General features: G+C 37.1%; 1 protein-coding gene across 1 annotated transcript in view; it reads right to left on the minus strand.

Annotated features, from left to right (window-relative positions):
* The window catches only part of GRIK2 (glutamate ionotropic receptor kainate type subunit 2), a 742,654-nt gene that overhangs the window by 316,442 nt on the left and 404,637 nt on the right, over positions 1-21,575 (minus strand). The gene's annotated exons all lie outside the window — the stretch shown is intronic.

The raw sequence follows: 21,575 nt of genomic DNA on the forward strand, positions 1-21,575 counted from the left end.
GAGTTCTTCCTCAAAGGATAGACATGACACTCTATTGCAAACTTTTGAGCTATTCTGCGGGATCTAAGATCCTTACCCAGGTAGAGGATGGTGTCTACATGCTGAGCAGACGTATGTAGATCCCAGATTGGTTGGAACCAGAAGTTTGATAATTAAGATTCCTGAAACACCACCACCTCACCATCTAGCAATCAGAAGAAAGTCATGCACCCTGCAACCCTCACCCCAAATGTTGCCTTTACAAATCCTTCCCTGAAAGCCACTGAGGCTTTTTGAGGATGAACCAACCATTCTCGTTGCTTGGCATCTATATCTGTATCTGTATCTATGTCTGTCTATCTATCTATCTATCTATCTACGTCTAGTCACAATCTTCTACCTTGGTAAGGGTCTTAGATCCTGCAGAATATCTCAAAAGTTTGTGGCAGAGTGTTATGTATAATCCCTTGAGGAAGAATACATATATATATGTGTGTGTATATAATATTTTATATATACATATAGAATATTTCAGTATATGGACAGAAGAGCCTGGTGGGGTATAGTCCATGGAGTCGCAAAGAGCCAGACATAAGTGAGCAACTAACACAGTCACTTTTTCACTTATTATATATTAATATTCATAACATTCAAAATGCTCTTATTTCTACTATATCATTTTTCATATAAAACTATGAAGTAAATTCCTTAAATATGTATAATAGTTCCTTTGAAGGGAAGATAACCAAAGGTAAATCGATTTGCTCAAAGTCCCCCCAGCCAGTTAATAACAGAACCTGAACTGGGATTTTCATGTGCTACTCACAGACACTGATCTTCATTTACCACAGTGTCACAGCCTAATTCAGGATGCTGACAATTGTGAAATTCATAAAAATGACAGATTAAATAATGTAACAAATAAAAATTAATTATTTAAGATAGATTAAATAATGTAACAAACAAAAATTAACAGAATAGTCTTAAATAAGTATACCTTCCAACCACCCACTGAGAGGCTATGTGACTTATTGATCTTCGTGTTTCCCAGTGGCAGAAATAGGACAGCAAAATCAATAGCATGTGATAGTGTATTTGAAGTTATGAATGTTCTATTCAGTGGAGGAACTTGACATATACAAAAAAAAATTTTACTGTGATTGTGGCATTTTGTAAATGGTCAAGAATCAGAGATAATGTAATCATATAAATAATATATCAGGCTGTTGTTTTGTTTAGTCACCAAGTCGTGTCTGACTTTTCGAGACTCCATGGACTGTAGCCTGCCAGGCTCCTCTGTCCATGGGATTACTCAGGCAAATACTGGAGTGGTCACCATTTTCTTTTTCAAAAACATCAGGCATTTGCTCTAATTGACAATTCTATAGAAAGGCTCTCATGACTGATGAGCACCCATGAAAAGAGAAATAGGCCTTCATGTGTCCCTGCTGCATGTTGCCTCTGTCCTTGATGAGAAACCTTTAGAATTTGTGCCCTGCTACCGCTCTTACCACAATCCCAGTTACTTTTACTTCACAGCACTGATCACCACTAATATTGTGTTTTCGACTGCCTATTTCTTCCATCTAGAACTTACAAGGGTGATTCTGCCACCAAGGGGACATTTGGCTCTGTCTAGAGGCATTTTTGGAAGGTGCTAGTGGGGTCGCACAGAGTCAGACACGACTGAAGTGACTTAGCAGCAGCAGCAGCAGTGGCATCTACTGGAAAGAGTCCATGGATGCTGCTAAACATCCAACATGACAACCCCTCTAAACAAATAATTATCTAAATTGTCAAGAGTGCCAATATCGAGAAACCCTGCTCTAGAATGTAACCTTGAGACTCTTTTGCTTAATAAATATTTACCGATGAATTAATAGATAAAGGAGTGAATGGTGCCCACATCCCAGAGGATAAAGAAGGTAGTGGACGAACAGGCTGTGAAGATAGGGCAGGTAGGAACACCAGAACAATTTCCGGGGGAAAAATACAAAACTAAAATTTGAACATCATCAAAGCATAAATCCTAAAGATAGTAGAAAATTGCAACACTAATTTCTTAAGAATTTACATAGCTTTACTCTATTTTGTCTATAATGTTGTGATAAGTTTCTGATTCCTCCACACGACCATTTAATTCTAAGTTACAGAGGAGTGGAGTTGTCTGTTACTTTTTACTAGGAAAAAAAAAAAGTCATACATCTAAATCTCTATCTTCTTAGACCTGATATTTCTGAGTAATCAATAATTCATTTGCCTCCAAAGCTCATTTAATTATTCCCATCCTAAATATCCTGTTGAAATTGGAAGTTTTTCCTGATTTTAATCAATTCTGAAGTAGATTGATTTTTGCTCAACCTCTTCCTTGATGCACCATCCGCTTCACATCTATAGCCAAAGTAGACCTACCGCCTACAAGGGCATTTTGCTGACAGATGTGAAAATTAACATAAAAGCAATAAAAGTTGAAACTCTTATTAAAATATGACCCAAACCTAGAGATTAAATGAAGTCATGGTTTCTGCACATTTTACACCAGGGTACTATTTTTTTCTAGATCCTGATATTTCTGAGTTAATGCATGAATGCTGATATATTGAACACAATAGGAACAAAGGACAACTGAGGGTGACTTCCTCCTCTATCCGTTAAATGCTGGTGCCTTTTCATTAAATCCCCTATTCTTCTCTATCTCTACAGTCTTTCCCTAAGGAACTCATGACCACTTGCAATGAGTACAATCACCCCAGACTGCACATCTGAACATCAGACCTGCACTGCCCAGATGAGGTCACCAGGCCCTCAAGCTACAGATATTAAAGCTACAGTCATCATCTCCCCCAGCCTTTCTCCTTCCTTAATTTCCTCTGCCTTGGTAATCATGGGTGCATGTGTATTCAGTCATATCTGACTTTCTGTGACGCCACAGACTGTAGCCCACTAGGCCCCTCTGCACATGGGATTTTCCAGGCAAGACTATGGGCCAACATTAGGTAAGAGAAGAGACTCTTAACAACTGGACGACAAATAGAACAAAAGCAAAAATGGAGGTGGAAAATAGGGGAAGGAGACTCCGATGAGGCCAGATGGATCAGAGTCTAGTAGACCTCAGTAAGGGAGGTAACTGAAAAATTTTCAGCAAGGACACGAAAGTCCACATTCGGTTGACTTTTTTAAAAGAGTAATTTAAGAGAGATGGCTGCATTTAGACATGTTACTTTCCAAAGTAGAAAGATAAACAAATGTTATATTCTAATCAGAATCTCATTATAAAGATAATGAAAACACAGAAGCAACAGGAATATGAATATTTTCAATTCTGGACTTGGCATAAAGTCCCTCCTGCATTATTTGATATGAAATTAAAAGAAATTAAACCACAGAATAAATACATATGTGCAGGTGATCTGTTGATATAAAACCAGACCTCCCATAGTATCTTTAAACTATTACCAAAAAACAAGTATCTACTCTATTGCAAAGCAAAAAATATATATATATATAATCATCTAATGCAATCTCAATAAAGTGATAATTCCTAAAAATAGTGTAATTAATTAATTATACCATTTCCTCTGCTTCAAAACAGACCCTGTAATTCTACCAGTAATCAAACCTTTACATGTTTCTATTCGAGATCCAAACAGGAGGTTAATTTGTTTCATCCATAGAAGACAGAAAAAAACATAATCCCAGAAGACTAGATCAACTAATTAGACCATGTGAAACATTAAGCTCTATGTAAAAGGAATAATCAAAATATAAAGCAGTGATGTCACTCTAAGAAAACAAAATTGTGTGTGTCTCTGTGTGTGTATAAACACCAAGAACTGAAAAATGTTTTATACAATAATTTGTGTAATCACGGTATTTATTTTTTGTAATGTTCATGATAGGCTACTTACTACTCATCTGAAAATGATGCAATGAGTGTTATTATGGTTCTCTAGGTTCTTAATGTTACTATTTGAGAGAAAACATCTATAATTCAAAGGAAAATGTCATATTGTTTACGTTGTTGGTGTTCAGCTGCTAAGTCGTGTCTGACTCTCCTGCCAGGCTCCTCTGTCCTTCACTATATCCTGGAGTTTGCTCAAATTCATGTTGATTGAGTCATTAATGCTATACAACCATCTCATCCTCTGCCACCCCCTTCTTCCTCCTGCCCTCAGTCTTTCTCAACATCAGGGTCTTTTCCAGTGAATCAGCTCTTTGTATCAGGTGGCCAAAGTATTGGAGCTTCAGCATCAGCATCAATCTTTTCCACTGAGTTGTTGTTTCCATTGAGAGTTGATTTCCTTTAGGATCGACTGGTTGGATCTCCTTGCAGTCCAAGGGACTCTCAAGATCCTTCTCCAGCACCACAATTCGAAAGCATCAATTCTTTGGGGCTCAGTGTTCTTTATGGTCCAACTCTCACATCCCTACAGGACAACTGGAAAAACCACAGCTTTGAGTATACAGACCTCTGTCGGCAAAGTGATGTCTCTGCTTTTCAATACACTGTCTACATTTGTCATAGCTTTCCTTCCAAGAAGCAAGCATCTTTCAATTTCATGGCTGTAGTCACCATTCTCAGTGTACTGTTTATAGCACTCTTGGCTTTGGCAGGTCAAAATTATAATTCTATGAAAGACAGTTTAAAACTTTATAAATTATGGGTGTTTAACACACATACAAATTCTGTCTTGTTTGATAGATCCTTTTGACTTCACTTTCCTTCCTTGTTGAAAAAAGAACTTGGCCTTTATTTGCATATTATTGGTCTATAGATGTATGTTCTTTGGATTCTCTTTTTAATTGGTTTTAATATCTGCCTGGTTCCCTTGCAAGTTAAATAAAATGTTTAACAGGTGTTGAATTTTACATCAATGTGAGGATCATGATTTCTACCTCTATATTTGAACACCATTATCTATTCTGTGGTTTATATAAAAGGTGAATTTACGTTCATTTTTACCAAACTCCCTAAAATAAACCCTAAACAAGAATGTTTTTGTCATGTGTCTATTCAGATTTCCATTCTAAATTCTAAATTTGCACTGTAATTAAATTTTGCATTTATAACAGGCTTTGAAATTGTCATGAGTCCAAATAGGAAAAGGAGTACGTCAAGGCTGCTTATTGTCACCCTGCTTATATAACTTATATGCAGAGTACATCATGAGAAATGCTGGACTGGAAGAAGCACAAGGTGGAATCAAGACTGCCGGGAGAAATATCAATAACCTCAGATATGCAGATGACACCACCTTTATGGCAGAGAGTGAAGAGGAACTAAAAAGCCTCCTGATGAAAGTGAAAGAGGAGAGTGAAAAAGTTGGCTTAAGGCTCAACATTCAGAAAATGAAGATCATGGCATCCGGTCCCATTACTTCATGGGAAATAGAGGGGAAAACAGTGGAAACTTTATTTTGGGGGGCTCCAAAATCACTGCAGATGGTGACTGCAGCCATGAAATTAAAAGACACTTACTCCTTGGAAGAAAAGTTATGACCAACCTAGAGGGCATATTGAAAAGCAGAGACATTACTTTGCCGACTAAGGTCCGTCTAGTTAAGGCTATGGTTTTTCCTGTGGTCATGTATGGATGTGAGAGTTGGACTGTGAAGAAGGCTGAGTGCCGAAGAATTGATGCTTTTGGACTGTGGTGTTGGACAAGACTCTTGAGAGTCCCTTGGACTGCAAGGAGATCCAACCAGTCCATTCTGAAGGAGATCAACCCTGGAATTTCTTTGGAAGGAATGATGCTAAAGCTGAAACTCCAGTACTTTGGCCACCTCATGCGAAGAGTTGACTCATTGGAAAAGACTTTGATGCTGGGAGGGATTGAGGGCAGGAGAAGAAGGGGACGACAGAGGATGAGATGGCTGGATGGCATCACTGACTCGATGGACGTAAGTCTGAGTGAACTCCGGGAGTTAGTGATGGACAGGGAGGCCTGGCGTGCTGCAATTCATGGGGTTGCAAAGAGTCAGACACGACTGAGCGACTGAACTGAACTGAACTGAACCTTGTTTTCCTAAGTACAGTGAACTTGGCAGAGATTTTGTATACATTTTATTCTTATTCCATCCTTAAGTTCTTAGTGATAACACAAAGATATTTTCCTGGTAGTCACCTCCATTGTTGTGTTGTTTTAGTTGCTAAACCATGTGTCTCTTTTGAAACCCCATAGACTATAGCCTGCCTGCTTCTCTATCCATGGAATTTCCCAGGCAAGAATATGGGGAAGTGGGTTGCCATTTCCTTCTCCAGGGGATCTTCCTGACCCAGGGACTGAACCTGTGTCTCCTGCATTGGCAGCAGGATTCTTTACCACTGAGCCATAAGGGAAGACCACCAGACCCTGTGTGACCCTTTCGTATATAGCTTCTGATCCTAACCCGGTTACCAAAATAAGCGTTTTGTTCCCCTTACTTGTTTCTCATCTCTGCCCTCCATATATATGCAATCCCCTCTCCAGAAAAGCTATTCAGTAATGCAGGGCAGGGATGATAAACAAAGGAAACAAAACACTTATTTTGGTAACCAGGTTAGGGTGGGAATTATCTATTAATAAAAGAGTCACAATTCGCTTTTAGTTTAAATTCATTCCTTCCTTAAGATATGTCATGCTCTCTTCACTGTCGGGATAATTTCTAAGACTTGTTAGCTACACAGACTGAAACTGCATAGAAACACTTGACAAATTGGCTTGTAAAGAAAGCTGAAAAATGATGAATAGTAATCAATCATCTGCTTTGCATTTCAAAGAAGTGATAAGATATGACAGCACTTTGAAGAGGAGCATTCAAGTAAATTGCAGTATGTGAGGAGCATAGTTTACTAACTCTTCAGACTCTGCTTTGGGGACCCTCCCTTTCCCTCAGTCTTCTTAATATTAACTTTCCATCTGTCTTATTCTCTCAAGTGCTGATAGACTCTCTCATTTTTTTCTCCTTTTTACATGACTCTGTCCTTGCAGTGAATGATCGGTTTTTCTCTTTTTTTCTTGATGTTCATCTTCCTGTTTTCTTCTTTCTCTCTCTTTCTCTCACAATCTCATTCTCACTTGTTTCTTTTCTTGCTTTCAACTCAAAATAAGAATGGAGGAGAAAAAAAAAGAATGGGGCAAAGGCAGTTGGAACACAAATGCACATATCAAGGTATTAATAACAATTATCATATAATAATTTTTTTGTTGGGTGGTAAAAAGTATCTTTCAGAACTTTTTTTTTTTAATGTTACTAGTCGCTGTGGGAAAAGAGAATGCGACATAAACATCTGGTGAGGAGGTAAAAGAATTCCCATCAAGACCAAATAACTTTCACTTTGCTGTACAGCAGAAAATAACACAACATTGTACAGCAACTACACTTCAATTTTAAAATAATAACACTAAAATAAAATAATTATTTATAAAAGATCAACTGAGCTTAAACTTATGAGACCACCTCTGGCTGCCTGACAAGATAGAACTGAAGTTTTATATTATGTGTGCTTCCTCTGGTAATGAAGCTGCCTTCAATGCAGGAGACAGGGTTTTGATCCCTGGGTCTTCAAGATCCCCTGGAGAAGGGAATGGCAACCCACTCCAGTATTCTTGCCTAGAGAATTCCGCGGACAGAGGAGCATGGTGGGCTACAGTCCATGGGGCATGGGGTCACAAAGAGTCAGACATGACTGAGCGACTAACGACTAACACATTTTTTATATTGTATTCTTATTTTGTATGTACACACACACACACACACACACACACGCATATAGTCTCAATCTCACTGTTACATACCTGCTAAATATGTTTTAACATATTGAGTTTTACTTCCATGTGACTCTGTTGATTTCTTCGCTCTTTGGAGATCAGGAGTTACCAACAGAGACTTCTTCAGTTCAGTTCAGTTCAGTTCAGTTCAGTTCAGTCGCTCAGTCGTGTCTGACTCTTTGCGACCCCATGAATTGCAGCACGCCAGGCCTCCCTGTCCATCACTAACTCCCGGAGTTCTCTCAGACTCACGTCCATTGAGTCAGTGATGCCATCCAGCCATCTCATCCTCTGTTGTCCCCTTCTCCTGCCCCCAATCCCTCCCAGCATCAGAGTCTTTTCCAATGAGTCAACTCTTGGCATGAGGTGGCCAAAGTACTGGAGTTTCAGCTTCAGCATCATTCCCTCCAAAGAAATCCCAGGGCTGATCTCCTTCAGAATGGACTGGTTGGATCTCCTTGCAGTCCAAGGGACTCTCAAGAGTCTTGTCCAACACCACAGTTCAAAAGCATCAATTCTTTGGTGCTCAGCCTTCTTCACAGTCCACCTCTCACATCCATACATGAACACTGGAAAAACCATAGCCTTGACTAGACGGACCTTAGTCAGCAAAGTAATGTCTCTTCTTCACTGTCTCACAATTACACATGATCTAGTATGTCAGCATATTGTGATCCTACAGAAGCAAATAAGTTGTTGTTTCTAATAAAATTTTAAAAAGAAAGTAATAAAAGACTGCCTAGTTAATGTTTAGCTATTATTAGTTCAGTTCGTTCATTTCAGTCACTCAGTCATGCCTGACTCTTTGTGACCCCATGGATTGCAGCACGCTAGGCTTCCCTGTCCATCACCAACTCCCAGACCTTGGTCAAACTTATGTTCACCAAGTTGGTGATGCCATCCGACCACCTCATCCTCTGTCATCCCCTTCTCCTCCCACCTTCAATCTTTCCCAGTACCAGGGTATTTTCCAATGAGTCAGTTCTTCACATCAAGTGGCCAAAGTATTGGTGTTTCAGCATCAGTCCTTTCAGTGGATATTCAGGACTGATTTCCCTTAGGATGAACAGGTTGGATCTCCTTGCTGTCCAAGTGACTCTCAAGAGTCTTCTCCAACACCACAGTTCAAAAGCATCAATTCTTCAGCACTCAGTTTTCTTTATGGTCTAACTTTCACATCCATATATGACTACTGGAAAAACCATAGATTTGACAAGACAGACCTTTGTTGGTAAATTAATGTCTCTGTTTTTTAATATGCTGTCTATGTTGGTCATAGATTTTCTTCCAAAGAGCAAGCATCTTTTAATTTCATGGTAGCAGTTACCATCTGCAGTGATTTTGAAGCCCCCCAAAATAAAGTCATGGATGCATGGAGTGTGGATGCATGAATGTATAGATGTGAGAATTGGACTATAAAGAAAGCTGAGTGCAGAATTGATGCTTTTGAACTGAGGTGTTGGAGAAGACTCTTGAGAGTCCCTTGGACTGCAAGGAGATCCAACCAGTCCATCCTAAAGGAGATCAGTCCTGGGTGTTCATTTGAGGGACTGATGTTGAAGCTGAAACTCCAATACTTTGGCCACCTGATGCAGAGAGCTGACTCATTTGAAAAGACCCTGATGCTGGGAAAGATTGAGGGCAGGAGGAGAAGGAGACGACAGAGGATGAGATGGTTGGATGGCATTGCCAACACAATGGACATGCGTTTAGGTGGATTCCCGGAGTTGGTGATGGACAGGGAGGCCTGGCATGCTGCGGTTCATGGGGTCGCAAAGAGTCGGACATGACTGAGCGACTGAACTGAACTGAAAATAAAGTCTGTCACTGTTTTCATTGTTTCCCCCTCTCTTTGCCATGAAGTAATGAGACCAGATGTCATGATGTTAGTTTTCTGAATATTGAGCTTTTCACTCTCCTGTTTCACTTTCATCAAGAGGTTCTTTAGTTTTTCTTTGCTTTCTGCCATAAGGGTGGTGTCATCTGCTTATTTGTGGTTATTGATATTTCTCCCGGCAATTGATTCCAGCTTGTGCTTCATCCAACCCTGCATTTCTATGATACGCTTTGCATATAAGTTAAATAAGCAGGGTGACATAATATAACCTTGATGTAATGCTTTCCCAGTTTGGAACCAGTCTGTAGTTCCATGTCCAATTATAAGTGTTGCTTCTTGACCTGCATACAGATTTCTCAGGAGGCAGGTTAGGTGGTCTGGTATTCCCATCTTTTTAAGAATTTTTCACAATTTGTTGTGATCCACACAGTTAAAGGCTTTGGCACAGTCAATGAAACATAAGTAGATGTTTTTTCTGGAACTCTCTTGCTTTTTGATGATCCAACAGATGTTGGCAATTTGATCTCTGGTTCCTCTGCCTTTTCTATATCCAGCTTGAACACGTGGAAGTTCTCAGTTCATGTACTGTCAAAGCCTGGCTTAGAGAATTTTGAGCATTACTTTGCTAGCGTGTGAGATGAGAGCAATTGTGCAGTAGTTTGAGCATTCTTTGGCATTGCCTTTCTTTGGGATTAGAATGAAAACTGACCTTTTTCAGTCCTGTGGCCACTGCTGAGTTTTCCAAATTTGCTGGCATATCGAGTGTAACACCTTAACAGCATCATCTTTTAGGATTTGAAATGGTTCTACTGTAATTCCATCACCTCCACTAGCTTTGTTTGAAGTGATGCTTCCTAAGGACCACTTGACTTTGCATTCCAGGATGTCTGGCTCCAGGTGAGTTATCACAACATCATGGTAATCTGGGTCATGAAGATATTTTTTGTATAATTCTTCTGTGTTTTGTTGCCACCTCTTCTTAATATCTTCTGCTTCTGTTAGGCCCATACCATTTCTGTCCTTTATTGTACCCATATTTGCATGATATGTTCCCTTGCTATCTCTAATTTTCTTGAAGATATGTTTAGTCTTTCTCATTTTATTGTTTTCCTCTATTTCTTTGTATTGATCACTGAGGAAGGCCATTATTAGCAGAGCTTCTAACTGACATTTCACTTATTGAAATTTATGCATCTAAAAAAAACCCTAAGGCTATTTAAAATAACTTGTAAATAATCATGTATATATTAACTTCATAGTCAACTAATTGCAGTTCATATAGGTCATTATTTCTGGTAGTAGAATTATAATATAGATAATAACCAGTCCTTTTCAAAGATTTTTAAATTACCATTATTAATATCTTAAACAGAGAAGGCAATGGCACCCCACTCCAGTACTCTTGCCTGGAAAATCCCATGGACGGAGGAGACTGGTAGGCTGCAGTCCATGGGGTCGCTGAGGGTCAGACATGACTATCTTAAAAGTAAAATATCTATACATTTGAAACTTCTGTTTCTGAACAAATGTTGTTACATAAAACTATTTTTACAACATGAAAAACAGATCATACCACCACGTCAAAACCATGGTTCAGTGATTGATCTTTTATGTATGAGAGATATCAGAACTGCTTCCTTTTTTCTCTTTTTACAGTGCTATTTCAGTGATTGGTTAAAATCAGTAGTTCAGAATTTGACAAGTATTTCTCTATTTTTCAATTCTTTGAAATTACAATCAACAAACAGTGTCATAGTTAGTGAACAAAGACATTTATTAAGGTGAAATATTAATCTAGAAAAGTCTATAAAACAGGAAATCAATTCCTATATGTATATTACCCAGTCTACTTGGATTAAATAACAATATAAGTTCTATAATTTTATAATTAGTACTCTCTATACAAGCTCAGTGGAACAATTAACCAAGGAATTTTAACTCTTTCAAAGCAATAAAATTTAATATTGAAGAAAAGCTTTGTATAATTGTGTGGGAATGTGTGTGTGTGTATGTGCACATATGTATGTATAGACCGAGGCATAAATTAATTGAAAAATTAGAAAAGTGGGAAGAACATATCTCTTTAATTAAATGCATAATCATGGATGCTGGTCCATGTTATTGATGCTAAATAGTTTCTACTTTAATGAGCCATTTAAAATGAAATGGTTGCTTGCAATTAGACATCTGCAATCCAAGGAAAGCAAGCCAACTCTGTAGTCTGGTTGCCAGAATTACAGTACATTCCTCAGCAGGACAATGAAGAAAAGAATAATTGTAATTATAACATATACATCTTTAATGTTCTGTGGCTGAAAGAATGTGCAAAACAAGGCTCCTTAATATATTTAATTGCTGTTAATAAAGGGCTATCACCAAGAGTTGCTTTTAATGTATCCATATTCCATTAGCAGTATTACTACCCAAAAGATATAAAGTACCTGTTTTCACATAGGAACTTGCTTAGAAAGAAAGGATAACGGACACTTACATTTTATGAGCTTCTTCTACTTGGGATCACAAAGGAATGATCAGATAGGTTACGATATTATTGAAAACAAAACATCACTTAAAATATTTGGGTGAGTATCAACAGTTATATTTACCATAGATAATGGAGTCAGTTAAAGTAACACATCTATCTTAATAGTATTAGCAATTTTGAGTGCTTACTGGATGTGTTGTTAGCCCCATGTTATAAATGTGGGAACCCAGGCACAAACAGAACGAGTCCGCAGAGCTACTACGCATCAGTGGTAGTCAGAATCTAAACCCAGGTCTGACTTTAAAGTCCGTGATCTCGATCACTCTATTAACTTAGTTAATTTCATTTTCTTTTTAAAAACAATGCCTGGTGTCAAGGATGTGGATGAAGATCTTTGCTGTGCTGCTTCATTATGAAGACTTGAGTTAAGTTACTTTCCTATCTAAGCACTGGTTTCCTTAAGTGTCAAATGGAAATACAAATAATGTTTATAATGTAAGGTTATTTATACAATTCAATGAAATAAGTTTTATGCTGTGTCTAGCACATAATGTATATTCAATGATTTGAAAGCTAACCCATGACAGTTCTCTGACTCTTATCATTTAACTCTCATACCTGCCAAACTTGTGCTAAGTAAAATAATTTCAAATATCTTTGGATTTCAGGTTAAATATTTTTATAATCTCAATTAAATAATTCATGAAATCATTTTTAAACCTAATTCAGCTGCATTTGATAAAGTATCATTTGGCAATTTATTCACAACTGTCTACACATGGGATATTTTATCATTTTTGCTTTAGATATTAGTTTGTGTACAATTCTTATCATTAAAACAACACACACACACATGCTTCACATGTACACGGATAACTCTCAATTATTGATAGGCTGTAACTTGGCTTTATATTTCTAAGCTATCCACTCTAGGGCTGGAGCCACAGGGCCCTTTTTCTCTATAACCTTCTCACTTCACACTCTTACCTCTTCTCTAGTGATGCTTCCTTTGTATTCTCTGGACAACTCAATGATACATGGACTGGGTTCTACTATAGGATAGTTACAAGGAATAACTCTGAGCTTTCAAACACCATTATTTTACTCAGAAAAATAGAAATCAGCCAGACAAATCATTAAAATATCAAAGAAGTTGAAAGTGACATGCCTGTTGTGTACTGGTCAGGCCAGTGAAGCCAGTAGAGGAGTGGGAAGCTGGACCGGAAGCCAAGGAGGGCCAGGCCAAGCCGTTCACATGGAATCATGGCAGACTCACTCTCTTGATAAGGTTTTTATGCACTCCAAGAATTCAACATGCCAATATTGGGCTTTATTCTTTAAAGTGCATTCCCATATCAAATACTCTGTATGATTTTTTACTACCTTTGCATTTTTCGATTCCTTGGTGGCTCAAACAGTAAAGAATCTCTCTGCAATGCAGGAGACCAGGGTTCGACACCTGGGTTAGGAAGATCCCCTGAAGAAAGGAACCCATTCCAGTAATCTTGCCTGGAGAATTCCATGGACAGAGGAGACTTGTGGGTTCCATGGGGTCACAAAGAGTAGGACATGACTGAATGACTAACACACACTGCATTATTCAGAGTTGTATTAACAGTATTATTTGAAAGATGAAATAATATCTATTTTCTGTGTTTTTCCCCTAAAGGGCTACCTGTTTCTGTGTGTAAATTTAAAAAGCATATAAATCAGAATTAGTTGTCTCACTGTGTTAAATAAGGCATATTTGGGAGAAATGATGCAGTCACTTATTTTATATAGCTTATCATAAAAATATTTACATTTTACCATATATAAGATCATATTTAAAATATAAAATGTCAGATACTAAAAACAAAGATAAAAACACAGTTTAAATAAAATATTTTTAAAAATTAATACTTGTGATTGTTTCAAGCAACTGGCAGCTTTCTGGCTAAGCAAGTTGGCAGGCAGGCCAGTAAATATAATAGGCTCAAAATATAAAATTATTTTGACTCCTTTTCTAACTTGGTTCCAATGCTGTAGAAATGTTATAAAAATAAGCCTGGAGAATCCCAGGGACAGGGAAGCCTGGTGGGCTGCCGTCTATGGGGTTGTACAGAGTCAGACACGACTGAAGCGACTTAGCAGTAGCAGCATAAAATTATTTTGACTCCTTTTCTAACTTGGTTCCAATGCTGTGGAAATGTTATAAAAATAAAATTATTAACCATACAGGTTTTCATGTCAAAAAACAAACTTATTGTTTAGTATCATCTATATCTTTTCATTTTTAAAAATATGTAGTAGGTAAACAATTTGACCAAAGAGAAGACAGTTGTGCACATAAAATGCTAAATATATACAGCACTCAAATAATTTTATAGGCTCTGTATGTTGCATACAATCATTATTTGAAATATTTGACTATATGTTACTTTGGATATATGTTCCAATTTCCACCAAAGTAAATTCTTATATCCATGTGTAGGTACTCCAGTCATCAATGTAACTGTCATAGGTTTGGTTCCTATCAAAGCCTCTGCTGCTGCTGCTAAGTCACTTCTGTTGTGTTCGTCTCTGTGCGACCCCATAGATGGCAGCCCACCAGGCTCCTCCGTCCATGGGATTCTCCAGGCAAGAATACTGGAGTGGGTTGCCATTTCCTTCTCCAATGCATGAAAGTGAAAAGTGAAAGTGAAGTCGCTCAGTCATGTCTGACTCTTCTCGACCCCATGGACTGCAGCCTACCAGGCTCCTCCATCCATGGGATTTTCCAGGCAAGAGTACTGGAGTGGGTTGCTATTGCCCTCTCCTCCGTCAAAGCAGGAGATTATAAATGTTTATGCTCCTTCCTGTCACACTTGATTCCTGCTTGTATGCATATCTGAATCACAAATTTTTTTTTATCAAAACAGAGCTATAACCAATTCATATGTATATTATGTATTCTAGTTTTCTTTAAGCATTTAAAACATGTAGCAGTAAGATTATTGATTCACTTTAGTACCTTTCCATTAGCATCTAGAAAAATCACTGCTATAATCTTCTGAATCAACAGACACTATCTTTGCACCAGCAAATCTTGATTTTCTATTAAATGTAGAGGCTAACCAAGCATAGCCACTTTTAATGAGGATTAGGTCTTTTTTCTGGACACTGTTTGCATAAGAGGTTATCCAAAGCACAAGGATTATTATTCTTCAAATCTTCCTATGAAGAGAAAATTATAATAATTATTAAGGCATATCTAGTGTTGTTTTAAAAATCCTGAAAAACTAATGGCTGCATTTAAAATTGACAAGTTGACTTTAAGATTTGGCTTTGCTAATCAAACTCACAAAATAGGCATTGCTACAAATAAGCCTCAATGAGAACTCATTATGTAATCATTATGTAATTGACATGCAAACCAAAAGCAAATATCATTTACCTTAAGAATGTGTGGAATAAATTTTGTTTGGGGGTTCGATAATCAGGTGAGCGCAATATACCACTTGTAAAAGAATGAAACTAGAACACTTTCTAACACCATACACAAAAATAAACTCAAAATGGATTAAAGATCTAAACGTAAGACCAGAAACTATAAAACTCCTAGAGAACATAGGCAAAACACTCTCTGACATAAATCACAGCAGGATCCTCTATGACCCACCTCCCAGAATACTGGAAACAAAAGCAAAAATAAACAAATGGGACCTAATTAAAATTAAAAGCTTCTGCACAACAAAGGAAACTATAAGCAAGGTGAAAAGACAGCCTTCTGAATGGGAGAAAATAATAGCAAATGAAGCAACTGACAAACAACTAATCTCAAAAATATACAAGCAACTTATGCAGCTCAATTCCAGAAAAATAAACGACCCAATCAAAAAACGGGCCGAAGAACTAAATAGACATTTCTCCAAAGAAGACATGCAGATGGCTAACAAACACATGAAAAGATGCTCAACATCACTCATTATCAGAGAAATGCAAATCAAAACCACAATGAGGTACCACGTCACACCAGTCAGAATGGCTACGATCCAAAAGTCTACAAGCAATAAATGCTGGAGAGGGTGTGGAGAAAAGGGAACCCTCTTACACTGTTGGTGAGAATGCGAACTAGTACAGCCACTATGGAGAACAGTGTGGAGATTCCTTAAAAAACTGGAAATAGAACTGCCTTATGACCCAGCAACCCCACTGCTGGGCATACACACCAAGGAAACCAGAATTGAAAGAGACACATGTACCCCAATGTTCATCGCAGCACTGTTTATAATAGCCAGGACATGGAAGCAACCTAGATGTCCATCAGCAGATGAATGGGTAAGAAAGCAGTGGTACATATACACAATGGAGTATTACTCAGCCATTAAAAAGAATGCATTTGAATCAGTTCTAATGAGGTGGATGAAATTGGAGCCGATTATACAGAGAGAAGTAAGCTAGAAAGAAAAACACCAATACAGTATACTAAGGCACATACATGGAATTTAGAAAGATGGTAGCAATAACCCTGTATGCGAGACAGCAAAAGAGATACAGATGTATAGAACAGACTTTTGGACTCTGTCGGGGAGAGAGAGGGTGGGATGATTTGGGGGAATGGCATTGAAACATGTATAATATCATGTAACAAACGAATCGCCAGTCTAGGTTCGATGCAGGATACAGGATGCTTGGGGCTGGTACACTGGGATGACCCAGAGGGATGGTATAGGGAGGGAGGTAGGAGGGGGATTCAGGATTGGAAACTCATGTGCACCCGTGGCAGATTCATGTTGATGTATGGCAAAACCAATACAGTATTGTAAAGTAAAGTAAAATTTAAATAAATAAATAAATAAAATATAAAAATCAAAAACTTTTTGGACTGTCAGTGACAAGTGCAAAGTGACACTCTCTTGAATTGTGATCAGAGACCTGGGGGGCCTTATAAATATTGAAGATGAAAGTTGTACATTTAAGAAATAATGGTATAACTAAGGTAAACCCACATTAAAGCCAAAGTTAATCATTGAGTCATTATGATTTTACTACCTGAACAGCAACTTAAAAAGATTAGATATCTTTTCTCAGATGATTTACTCATGGACACAAAAAAAGTCGTCTGTATAGAAATAAGTAAAAATTAATCAAAGTGTCTGTTGTCTCATAGATGTATAAGGCAAATACAGAGAAACGATCACTTCCTACTTCAATTCCCTGAGAAATTTCTTCTTAGTCAATGTCAGTTCAAATTTGGTGGAGGTGGTTTAGATAAAATAGTTTATAAATAGTGTTGACTCTAGATTTAACATTTTATGGAATTCCCATGGTACTAAAACCAGATAACCTTCAAAACATGGGCCAATCACTACTCAGAAAATCTACCTAACAGTGTTTCTTTGGGGAAACCCCACTCTGGGAAAAGTTCAGACCAAAGGAAAGACATAACTGCTGAAGTTCACTTTGAAGGACCACATATTTTGAATATAAGAGCAGCAACTTAATATATGAATGATTATTATCTGTGAAAAGCCTTAAGCCTGGATCATTGTTTCAAAGTAGCCATTAGATACATTAAATTTACAGAAAGGTTAAAATAACTTTTATAGAATTTAATGCTAGAAGAGATGGGAGCATAACATATACTAATATACAGAGAATAAGAAGATAAAGATAAGATTGAACAGGCATGCTCAGTTCACAGGGGTTCCTAGTGACACTATCTATAGGATAAGAAAATGTCAGAGTGGAGAGAAAGGGATGACTGCTTATCACTTCAGTCACCAAATCTGGCACTTCTCTGAGTTCTCATGTTAATTGGTCACATTACTTATTCTCTTACTTTATTAGATACTGACTTAACTACCTGAAGTGTTTATTCTCTCTCCAACTAGGCAACAATTTCCAAGTATAGGAATTATGTCTTGATCATAGATGTGATGTCAGGTGTTCAGAGGTAACATAATCTGCCTGCAATGCAGGAGATGTAGGAGACATGGATTTGATCCTGGCTTGGGAAGATTCCCTGGAGGAGGGAATGGCAACCCCCTCCAGTATTCTTGCCTGGAAAATCCCATGGACAGAAGAGCCTGATGGGCTATAGTCCACGGGGTTGCAAAGAGTCAGACATGACTTAGTTACTGAGCACAACCATTATAACTGTTATATCTCACCCATCCAAATCCACCCTGGCATTTTATGCATCCAATAAATTTCATTATGCCTGGTAGATAAAGATTATACATATGACAACGGTGACCACGTAATTTATCACCCAAACTGAGGCATGTTTTTGAGAATGGTAGAGAACATTATAAACTATTACACTATAATAACCAGGAATTCCAGGACACAACAGAATATATGACCACCTGACCTAAGATAAAGGTGGCCACTCTGTAACTCATTGAGGGTTACTACAAAGTAAAGACAGTCTAAATAGGACAACAGCTACTGACCCATACGAAGGGTACACATGCACTCATTTTTTTCTTCATAAAGGACCATGCTCTCCTTAACTTCAGTGGGAATGTAATTGGCCAGTAGTAGGACATTTTCTCTACTGAATGACATGTTTAAACTGATTAAACATGATATCGATTCTTCCACTCCTAGAACATATTAAGCACTAAATGATTCTAGAATTGCTTTTAAGCTGTTCCAATTTTCTCTAAGTTGACATTGGCTCAGACTTAGTATTTCTCAAGAGGATCAAAATAACGTAAATGAGTTTTTGCAACAGATATGGTAATGATCTTTATGATTGCTGTTAAGTGCCTTCCAACTGTTTAAACCTGAAACAATTATTGGAATTAAAAATGCTAATTTAACAGAAAATAACAACATGCTCATTTCTCTTCTAAAAAAGCAAAGATTAAATTGTGAGTTGTTTTAAGTCAGTAATTACCATGTCTTTAGAAGATTACAATTAAATGACACAGGTATTTGAATGTAATTTTTAAAGTTTTTTAAAGATAATTTATAGGATTATAAATTATTATATTTATAAATTATAAATTATTATTTATAAATTATTATATTCACTGCTTTATTCACTTTCTTCCTATTTTAACTAATTTGACTTTTTCTATTTTATTTTTTTCATCTCATTTACCTATTGATAATATACAATATTGTGTTAGTTTCAGGTATTCAACTGTAGATTCTTCTCCTTTATAAGTTATTATAAGATATTGAATATAGATAGTTCCTTTTGCTATACAGGAAATCCTTACTTATTTTATATATATTGGTGTGTATCTGTTAATCCCATACTTCTCATTTATCTGTCTCCTTTCCCTTGATTTTCTACTTTAAATTTCACTATAACCATTTCTTCTCAAATCAAACCAATTTTCTAACAGTCAGAGTTTTGTCTTTACTATTTTAAATCAAAGATTTACTTAAACTATGACACATTAACTCAGTCTCCACATGTTTACATCCAATTGGGTAAAGCAATAATTAAAAAAAAAAAAAGAAAGAAAGGAATGATGCTGAGAAAGGAAAGAGAAGACTACCAATTTTATCAAAAGTATTTTAATATATCAGTGGTTTTATAGACATATTTAATAAATGTACAATGTGAAATTAAAAAAAAGACTGTGAGAAGTGTTAGAGAGGATTTTTAACAGCACATAGTAAAATTCTCTATGTATATTTTCTTCATAGATATTAAATTCACTAAGAAGGAAGAAACTTAACTTCTTGACTTAGCTCTCTTACACTGCTCAACAGTTAATGTCATATTTTAAATTTATATCTATTAATTATTCATTTTAAAAGTACTGTTGAGTTTTTCACATGTTTTAGTGGATTTTATTTACTAATTATTCACTTAACTAACTTGGTTTTTAGCTTCCTGAGCTACAATAAGAAGGAATCACATGGATTGACCACTAGATTTTGTTCTGCTTCAGGATCATGATCTTATAATTATGGATATAACAGTATAGTAAAAAAATCTACAGCCTGGGAGTACAAATATCTTCTTGGAGGCAGGAAGTTGCTAGATATTTCTGAGATAAATACATCTTCAAGCTTCTGGTAACTGGCTTACTCAAAAAATGTTGCTAGGCACTTTGCAATCTAGTCTTATTTTTGTGATTTCTAAAATAATTTTCTTAGATGCTACAGTGGAAAATTTTGTCATTTTGCTGATATGACTCATAGTTGAGTGCTAATATGTCTAGAACAGAATGGTAAACACTGTCTCTGTGTGTATATGAAAATTTTACTTTTGCAGTTTACATAGATTTAGTTTCTGTGAAACAATAGGCTTGTAAAGAAAAAGATAAATGTTGAACATGAGTCATTTCTTTCTCAATCTTGGCTGTCTTATTATCCTTTGTACTTAAAGATGACACTGCTGACCCTACTCAAAATAGTGTCTTTGAGTTCTTTTTTCTAAAAGTGACTAGGAATTTAAACCTACCCACACTTTCCGTCTTACCTGTAACAAGGCATGACTAAGCACATCTTTTTATAAGTATTCGGTATAAGGATAAAGTTTCTAGATATGATCTCTTTATTATGTGCAAGGTGTATGTACCCCTGAGTAAGAAGGTCTGGCCCCTTAAAAGAGCTAGTAGTAAAAATGCTGCTACTGCTGCTAAGTCACTTCAGTTGTGTCGGACTCTGTGCGACCCCATAAACGGCAGCCCACCAGGCTCCCCCGTCTCTGGGATTCTCTAGGCAAGAACACTGGAGTGGGTTGCCATTTCCTTCTCCAGCACATGAAAGTGAAAAGTGAAAGTAAAGTCGCTCAGTCATGTCCGACTCTTTGGGACCCCATGGACTGCAGCCTACCAGGCTCCTCTGTCCATGGGATTTTCCAGGCAAGAGGACTGGAGTGGGGTGCCATTGCCTTCTCCAAGTACAAATGAGTGCCTCTCAAAAGTATTCTGTACTGATCACATCTTAGATTGCTAGTTCTCACATATTGTTTATTCTGTACTGTCGGTTTTGGCCCCACACTTTCTTGGTATCTGACTCTGAAGTTACCATCTTACTTATTTCTTTGAATTAGGAAACTCCTTTCTCCCCCGATCTTGTTTCAAAGCATTTCATTGCTTTGGTCCTCAATTTGCTCGACAATAACGAATTCCAAAAGTGGCTTTTAGAGTAGGTATCCATTCCACCATACGTATAGTCCAGGCGAGCTATTTGGTTGAAGAAGAGAAGAAATCTTTTAAATGGAACTAAAGATGAAGTTTGAAACACTGGCCTTGTGGCTCATTAACATCATGTGTAATTTCCATAGGTATGAGTTGTTACTACATCTAGTCATTTTAGCTATTCATATAAATGATATTATCAGTAATAAAAATGGTGAAAAGCATAAAGCACAAACAGGTGATGTAGAGTCAAATGCACAGCTTGTACTTAGATCTGAAAGTAAAAAGAAAACGGAAAAAAAAAATAGGCAAAATTAGCAATTTCAAATGTGGCCCTCTGTAGGTGAAATAAAGTTGTTGTGTGTGTGTGTGTGTTTTTTTTTAAATGGACAAGCTAATAGAAAGATCTACTAGATATAGGTTCTAGTCTAGTTCTGCCATAGATAA

The sequence above is a fragment of the Ovis canadensis genome, chromosome 8 (genome assembly GCF_042477335.2).
Source record: "Ovis canadensis isolate MfBH-ARS-UI-01 breed Bighorn chromosome 8, ARS-UI_OviCan_v2, whole genome shotgun sequence".
NCBI classification, from domain to species: domain Eukaryota; kingdom Metazoa; phylum Chordata; class Mammalia; order Artiodactyla; family Bovidae; genus Ovis; species Ovis canadensis.